Here is a 9,206-nt window from a genome sequence, read left to right as displayed (position 1 = left end):
ATATAAACTCGCATTTACGAGTTATAAAGTCAGAACTGCGAGACAAAACTGAGAAATGGTCCAATTCTGAGAAATGAAGTTGCAATAAAGTCAGAATTGTAAAATCACTCAAAAAAAAAAACAAAAACAAAAAAAAAACATTACAATTGTGAGTTTATGTCACGCAGTACTGACTTTATAACTCGCCAGAAAATGTTTAACTAGTGGCAGTTCTGGATTATGTGGTCTCCAGGCAAGAACAAACATGGCCACAAGGGGCAGTAGCCCCTTACTGCAGAATACAAGATTCAGGGGGCACAGTTGGATCCACATCTAGGGGGTGGAGATGGGTGGGTTCAGGGATCAGGGAGTGGAGACAGGTAGGATTAGGTACATGTAAGGTGGGTGGAGTTATTGATCTTATGTTCTACAGTGAGAATCAGAATCAGAAAGAACTTTGTTGCCAAGTATGCTTGCGCATACGTGGAATTTGTTTTAGTGTCATTAGCTTCCAGTACACAGAGACAGCAACAACACAGACAATAAAAATAAGATGAGAATAAAAATACACTGTAATGTAATTAGAAATAGACAAAAATTTGAAAATAAATAGAGAAATAAATAAGTGGTATGTACAGTTGTGCTGTAGATGATAGAATGGAATAGAATAGAATAGAAAGAGACAGAGATGCAGGAATGTGCTAGGATTGGGGTGGTAACAAATACATAAAAGTTATTGCACATTTTTATTGTACAATGGGGGGAACATTTAACTGCTCATAAGGTGGATTGCCTGGGGGAAAAAAAACTGTTCTTGTGCCTGGTTGTCCTGGTGTTTGGGGCTCTGTAGCGCCGGCCAGATGGCAAAGTTCAGAGAGGGGATGACTTGGATGTGAGGGGATCCAGAGTGATTTTCTAAGCTCTTTTCCTCACTCTGGATGTATACAGTTCTTCAAGGGTGGGAAGGGGAGCACCAATAATCCTCTCGGCAGTCCGAATCGTTCTCTGTAAAAGTGCGGACCATCTCCCAAGGGGTAATATTACATATAACATATGTAATAAAATCAACATGTAATACTATTTTGATACACTTGTGTTGCAGTTTTGTATACAACACAAACAAAAGTCAAATACACTAAATAAAATAATTTAATTAATGCATATTTACAATAAGCACTTAAATAACTTTTAAATAATAAAATAAAGAACTACAGAATTCTTGCATTTAGTGGGATTATTCTTAAACTGAATTAAAATTTTCTAGTCTTCATTAAAGAACTTCACTTCCAGAACAAATATTTACAGAAAGTTTACTCAGCCCCTTGTCATCCAAGATGTTCATGTCTTTCTTTTTTCAGTCATAAAATGTAATAAGAAATTATGTTTCTTGAGGAAAACATTTCAGGATTTCTCTCCATATAGTGAAATTCAATGGGCCTCCAAGTTTGAACTTCCAAAATACAGTTTAAATGTAGCTTTAAACAGCTCTAAACTAAAACAAATTGACAATTTATATACTTTTTAACCTCAAACGCTCGTCTTGTCTATTCTCTGCGAAGCGCATGCGTAGTCTGTGTAATCCGTGTCAATACAGTTATGGTATGTCAAAAAACCTCCCATTTCGTTTTCTCCTCCAGCTTCAAAATTGTCCTACATCGCTGTAGAAGTACCAACCCAGTGTTTACAAAGTGAACATGCAAAGAAGATCAAACCCTCTTTACAAAAAAAGGTAAAACAGTGATGTAGCATGATTTTGAAGGCAGGGGAGAAAACAAGATTTTTCGACATACACTAACTGTATTGACCCAGATTACAAAGACTACACGTGTTTCACAGAAAATAGACAAGACAAGATTTTGACGTTAAAAAGTGTATACATTTTCGAATTGTTTTGAAAATAACTGATCGTTTTTGTTAGATAAGACCCTTCTTCCTCATCCGGGATCATTTACAGCCATTTGAAGCTGCATTTAAACTGCATTTTGGAAGTTCAAACTTGGGGGCACCATTGAAGACCACTATACAGAGAACGTTACTGAAATGTTTTCCTGAAAAAACATAATTTCTTCACGACTGAAGAAGGCATGAACATCTTGGATGACAAAGGGCTGAGTAAATTATCTGTACATTTTTATTCTGAAAGTGAACTACTTCTTTATTGCAAGGACAAAATTTGTGTGCGCAGATGCATTATCCGAGCGACAGCAGACCCAACTTATAAGAGAACACTGTATATTTGAAGCACACATGCAGTTTTGTGCAAGAGTGAATGAAATCTGCCTTCAAGTGGAGACACTCCTGCTTACAGATTACATGAATATGCTATCGCAGTACAATAATGCGTTCTCCGCATTTGACATTAAAATAACACCATAAAATTAAGTATAAAGAAAATATACTCGTGTAGCTTGTGAGTAGTGTAGTGTCCATTCCCATATGCATGCATCAGATGCACATGTCCACTTATCAGTGTGTTTTTGTTCTGCGTTACAGTCTAGACTCAAGCGATGACGATTGGGAGCCTGACAGTGAGCCTAGCCCCAAAAAACGCCATGTCGTCCCGTCCCCCACCACAACACCACAGACCCCCCAAACCCCTGCATCCTCTACTGTTGGTTTCTTGAGTCCAAAGACACCTCCCAGAGGAAGATTGTGGACTCCACGAGGGAGAAAAAGGTCTTGCATGTCAGCGGACAGTGACGTGGGCTTTTGGAATGACATCAGCGAGAAGGATGAGGCTCCGGTGCTACCCAGTTTTCTTCCCAAGCGAAATCCAGGAGCTCAGCTCGTCATGGACAAACATTATTCCCCGTTGCAGCTATTTCAGCTTTTCTTCCCATACTCTGTGATGGACACAATTGTGAAGAACACAAATAGTTATGCAAAAATGAGGACTGAAGCTGGGAAGAAATTCCTGTGGGTGCCTTTGAAGGTGAAGGAGCTGTATTCGTATATCGCGCTTGTTATTTACATGGGCCTCCTCAGCACAAAAACTATTGTGGATTACTGGTCAGGCAAAGAAATTTACAATTTGCCATTCCCAAAATCAGTGATGTCCAGAAGCAGGTTTCAGGTCATCTCTTGGAACCTGCATCTTTGCAGTCTTAAGGAGGATCGAGCGAACGCCCAGAAAAAAGGGACTCCGGACTATGACAGACTTTTCAAAATCAAGCCCCTGTACACTGACATCATCGCAGCATGCAAAACGTACTTCCATCCGAACAAACAGCTAGCTGTGGATGAGAGGATGGTGGCATCCAAAGCGAGAATCGGCTTCAAACAGTACATGAAGGACAAGCCGACCAAGTGGGGTTATAAACTCTTCGTTCTTGCTGATTCTGCATGCGGCTACACATGGAACTTCTTCGTTTATGAAGGCAAGTCTTCTATGTCCACAGGTAAAGGACTGAGTTATGATTCTGTGGTGCGCTTCTTGGATCTGTCTCTTCTTGGCAAAGGCTATCATGTGTACATGGACAACTTCTATACAAGCCCAGGCCTTTTGTTAGACTTGCTGGATAAAAAGACACTTGCGAGTGGCACGATACGCTCCCACCAACAGGGCTTTCCTAGAACAAGGGCCAATGAGCTTAGCGAAAGGGTGCAAAGAGGATCCATACGCTGGCTTCGGGAAGGTAAGCTCCTGTTTGTGAGGTGGATGGACACGAAGGTGGTTTCGATGTGTTCGACGATTCACAAGGCATATGATGGCTCTACAGTTTCTAGGCGTGTCAGGGATCCAAAGAGTGGGTGGGAAACGCGGAATATCTCAATTCCAGCGGCGGCAAAGGACTACAATAAATATATGGGAGGCGTAGACCTTTCAGATGCCCTGATTGGGTACTACAATGTCATCCACAAGACCAAAAAATGGTACAAGACCTTTTTCTTCCATTTTGTCGATATCGCAGTGGTAAACAGTTTAATTCTCCACCAGCATCTGTTGAAAGCCCAGAACAAGACCCCGCTCACTCAGAAGAAATTTCGAGAGGCGCTCGTGGCAGAGCTGGTGGGGATTGTCATACCACCCAGCGAATCGGGAGACGCTGAGGCATCCACTTCGTGTGACCAAGAGGACCCCAGATCTGAAGTGGAGGAACAGCAATGTTGGCCAGAGTATTTTGGGACAGATGCCACAGCTGGGAGGAGATGCTGTGTCATGTGCAAAATCTCAGGTCTCAAAGTAAAGACACCAGTGTACTGTTCAAAATGCAAGGTAGCTTTGTGTTTTGTGGCTTCTAGGAACTGCTTCAAAAAATGGCACACTGAGAAACCCCCTGAAAATGATGAAAATGACACAAATGATGAGAAGCAATAAGTGCATTGTTGTTTTGTCAACAGAAGTTTGACTAAAAGCTATGCACTTACTTTGTTGAAGTGCTTTAAGTTGTTGTTTTCATTATATAGTAACTTCTTATATTGTAGATTTAGTAGCTGTTCACATTTATATACCTCAGCTTTTTATAATGTGCTTTATACCAATGAATGTCTCCTTTATTTAGCACACCTGATTGAGATCATCAGCTTGTTAGTTCAGTTCATGGATCTCTCTCCTAATGAGCTGATGATCTCATTCAGGTGTGTTAAATAAGGGAGGCGTGTGAAATGTGCAGGACAGGGGTCCTACAGGACTGGAATTGAGAGCCATGGCTTTACACTACATATTTTTCCCATATCCATTTCATTTTCTTGTAGTTTGTGTAAAGTTAAACTTTTTGCACCTTTTTTTTGGACCAACTAGTTGTATCAGTGTAAAATAAAAAGTAAGAACTGCTACTTGGTCATCTTTTGCTTGTTTGTCACATGATGTGAGTCAGCTTCAAGGCATAGTTCACCCAAAAATGAAAATTCTGTCTTTAATTGCTCAGTTTCATGTCGTTCCAAACTTGTAAGTCCTTTGTTCATCTTCTGAACACACATTAAGTCCAAGAGCTTTCTGATGCTGCACAGACAGCAATGTAGCTGAAATGTTTCCAGGCCTAAAATGGTATGCGTCATGGTACTCTTGTGAATAGTGGTGGATGGTGATGTGTAAGAGAAGAATTGTTGAATGAAGTGGTTATTTTTGTTTTCTTCACAAACAAAAAGTATTCTTGTAGCTTCATAATTTTATGGTTGAACCACTGATGTCACATGGACTATTTTAACAATATCCTTACTACCTTTCTGGGCCTCGAATGTGTCAGTTGTTTTGCTGTCTATGCAGGGTCAGAAAGCTTTAGGATTTCATTAGAAAGATCTTCATTTGTATTCCGAAGATGAACAAAGGATTTGCGGGTTTGGAACGACATGAGGGTAAGTAATTAATGACAGAATTTTCATTTTTGGGTGAACTATCCCTTTAAGTGTGCTACTACCAGGATATTTGTGTAGCAGAAAACAAGCACTTCAAGGTATATACCCACCGCATGTGTTGGGTTGAGGGACATTTCTGTGCTTACCCTATCAGGAAGTGCAATAAATGGACACTGATGGTCCGATGACCCTTTGCCCCTCTTCAAGGCTAGAGTATTTTACATGACATTTCGTACACATTTTTTGCCCCAATTTGCAGTTTGGACAATTCAGATTTAGTTGCTGAAAATCAGAGCCATTCTGCAGATTTTGGCCAGTTATTTGGCAGACTTCACAGACAGTCTGTAGGGTCATTCGGTGCCTTTAGCGTCCCTAAGACATAATCAAACATAATTTAATGTAACATCAAAAAAATCTGCAAATTAAAAACATAACAATACTGTGTATGCTTTCATCAGTATTACATAAAAAAAAATTCATTTCATTAATTTAAATCTGTGCTGATAAGGGTAAAGTTTTTGGCCTATCCCTCCCTCACTATGATTTTTCTTTTTCAGCAGGACTTTTAATTTGCAAAATGATATAAAAATCACATTTGCCTAGTTAATCAATCATTAGTTAATATGATCACTGTTAAGCAATGTTTTTGGTATAAGTACACTTTTTTTTTTCTTCTATAAAATATAAATCATTATTGGTGTCCCCTGATTTGATGTCAGCCCTGTTACCATAATCAAAAAACCCTTGTAAAATAATTTACATTCAAGTGACATCACTTCTAGGAGGCTACATCATTTAAAACAGGATTCCAACATTTAACACAAACATGTTTCTCTCACTCTATAATGTTCTACTTTTGATGATTTATGAGGCTTGACTGAGGGTCGCCCATCATGCAGTGTCAATCCTGTTACCATTTTTTAAATGTAAATTTAAACAATTATTTCTTACATTTAATATAATCATCTACAAGTAAAATCCTTTTAAAGTGTTCAATATGTGCTTCTGTGAACTTGACTATTAGCTAGCAAATGGCAAATTGTTTGAAATCGTCAAGCCTGTTATTGTCAACCTGTTACTTTTTAGAGTAGGCTAACAGATTTTGACGTGAGTAACAGGGATGACATTGATTAGGTGTGAACATATTTTTAAAAATTGTTTATAAAATTCAAACATTTTAAAGGTCACCCTCGGTATATTATTGATGTAATGCTTAAAGGAGAAGTCCACTTCCAGAACAACAATTTACAAATAATGTACTCACCCCCTTGTCATCCAAGATGTTCATGTCTTTCTGTCTTAAGTTATGAAGAAATTATGGTTTTTGAGGAAAGCATTTCAGGATTTTTCTCCATGTAATGGACTTCTATGGTGCCCGCGAGTTTGAACTTTCAAAATGTAGTTTAAATGCAGCTTCAAAGGGCTCTAAACGATCCCAGCCGAGGAAGAAGAGTCTTATATAGCGAAACAATCAGTTTTTTTTCCAAAAAATAAAAATTTGTGTACTTTTTAAGTACAAAAACTCCAGTAGCACAGGCTCTGGGATGCACGTCCACGACACTACGTACTATTGAATCATGCTGAAAGGTCACACGGAACGTAGGAGGAACTACAGGCCCAGTGTTTACAAAGCAAATGAGCAATACTAAGAAAGTGCAAGTAAGTCAAACACTGTTTACAAACAAAAAGGTACAAAGATGTTGGATGATTCTGAAGTTGTGGGAGAAAATAAGATGGAGTTTTTCTCCATACTCTACCTTTTTGAGCCGGAGTACACAGACAATGAACTCAGACGCAATTCGTAGCGTCGTGGATGTGCATCCCAGAGCCTGTGCTACACAAGTTTTTGTGCTTAAAAAGTACACAAATTTTTATTTTTCTGAAAAAAACTGATCGTTTCGCTAGATAAGACCCTTCTTCCTCAGCTGGGATCGTTTAGAGCCTTTTGAAGCCGCATTTAAACTACATTTTGAAAGTTCAAAATCAGGGCACCAATCAAGTCCATTATATGGAGAAAAATCCTGAAATGTTTTCCTCAAAAAACGTAATTTCTTTACGACTGAAGACAGAAAGACATGAACATCTTGGATGAAAAGGGGGTGAGTAAATTATTTGTAAATTGTTGTTCTGGAAGTGGACTTCTCCTTTAAATCATTCAGTGGCACAGTGGCAAGTTCTAATTAAACTATAGTATCTAGTAACGCTTGTTTTGTTTTGAACAAAAATACCAAATCATGAGGTAGTAGAAAAATAGTCATAAAATAATCAATTACATTAGCCTGATATGGCACAATACAATTTCTTGTCATTTTAAGGTGTCTTCATTTCATGGATATTTAAAACATATTGAGTAAACTTATTTAATTTGTACACTTTTTTTTTTTCCAAGTGAAAAAGGCACCGATTTCGTGGAATGACCCTGTCATCATTTAGGAAGTCTGCAACTATGTGATCCCTAGTGTTTTAAAGTTGTTTATTCAAGCCTTTAGTGCAATAAAATATTTGAATATCGTCTTGTTGTGTATAGCATACTAAATATAGGATTTTTGAGGTAATGTTTGTAGTTAAACACAAGGTGGATAACCTAAGTGTAGGTGTTTGGTGCCACCCCTGGTGAAAAAACCAGCATATGCTGGTAGGTATGTTTTGATGCTGGGATGCTGGTTAGGTAGGTTTTGATGCTGGTTTAAGCTGGTCCTTTGCTGGTTTTTGCTGGTCATGTTGCTGGTCAAGGACCAGCATGAACCAGCAAAGGACCAGCATAAACCAGCTAAGGACCAGCTTAAACCAGCATCAAAACATACCTACCAGCATATGCTGGTTTTTTCACCAGGGCATCCACTGGTAGTGTTGGGTTCGAGTCCACCTAAGTTGAGTCCGAGTCGAGTCCGAGTCTTTTACCAATCGAGTCCGAGACGAGTCCGAGTCCAAAATGGGCCGAGTCGGACTCAAGTCCGAGTCCCAAAGGGCCGAGTCCGAGTCGAGTCCATCCGAGTCCAAGGAAACACTACTGTTTGTCAGTATCTTAAAATTGTTTTAATCCAGGGCTGCCCAAACTCAAGCTCTTACTAGGCATACTAGAAGCCCCCTGGCAGGTGCGTTGAGGCAAGTTGGAGCTAAACCAAGGACCAGGATCGAGTTTGGGCACCCCTGTTTTTAACCTTTACAACTAGAAAAACGCAGTGTCAGTTGAAATGTAGGAAAAGCAAACCTCTAGTGGATCTTGCCATTTTGATTTTTGATTTCACAACATCTCATAATTAGTGTCCATGCTCTGCTTAGCAAACTTAAAGTCATGCAACAGAAATTATGGCATATCTATATAATGTGACAGTGAAACAGGTTTTAGAATGTGAAAAATTATAGGGTGGGACTTGACTTTATTCATTGATGTAGTAAATGTATAAATTAAAGGGTGGGGGTAAAGGAGTAGGTATCTTGGTGAATGGGACCTTAAGAGCAGAAAACACCATGTTTAAATAATAATAATTTCAATACAGAAAAAACTAATCAACCAAAGGCAAGTAAACACTCCAAGTATTACTTACAAGCAAAAGTATTAATACATATATTAATCAAAAATACAGATGAAATAATATTTTTTTTAAAATAGAATCTTTTTTTTAAGTAGAATTGTAGCTTTTGTAAGTTTATTTATTTATTTATTTATTTTTTATGTAGGTCTATATAAAGGCTATTACAGAAATAGACTACAGACATTTCATGAAGTAATAAATGTTAAAATAAAACACTGCAAAATCTTCACTATACATTAAAGATAATTCTTATTACAGTTAATAAGTGATTCAGTCAAGAACAGTGAGTGATTTTCTCTTTTTCTTTTGTTGTTTGATTATTGTTTGACGTGGTCGGCTGCTGCAGGTTTACGCTGCTGTCGCTTTCCCATTTTTTTTATCTGACGCACAGATCAA

This window comes from Labeo rohita, chromosome 17 (genome assembly GCF_022985175.1).
Source record: "Labeo rohita strain BAU-BD-2019 chromosome 17, IGBB_LRoh.1.0, whole genome shotgun sequence".
In the NCBI taxonomy this organism is placed as follows: Eukaryota; Metazoa; Chordata; class Actinopteri; order Cypriniformes; family Cyprinidae; genus Labeo; species Labeo rohita.
Note: the sequence above shows the minus strand (reverse complement) of the source record.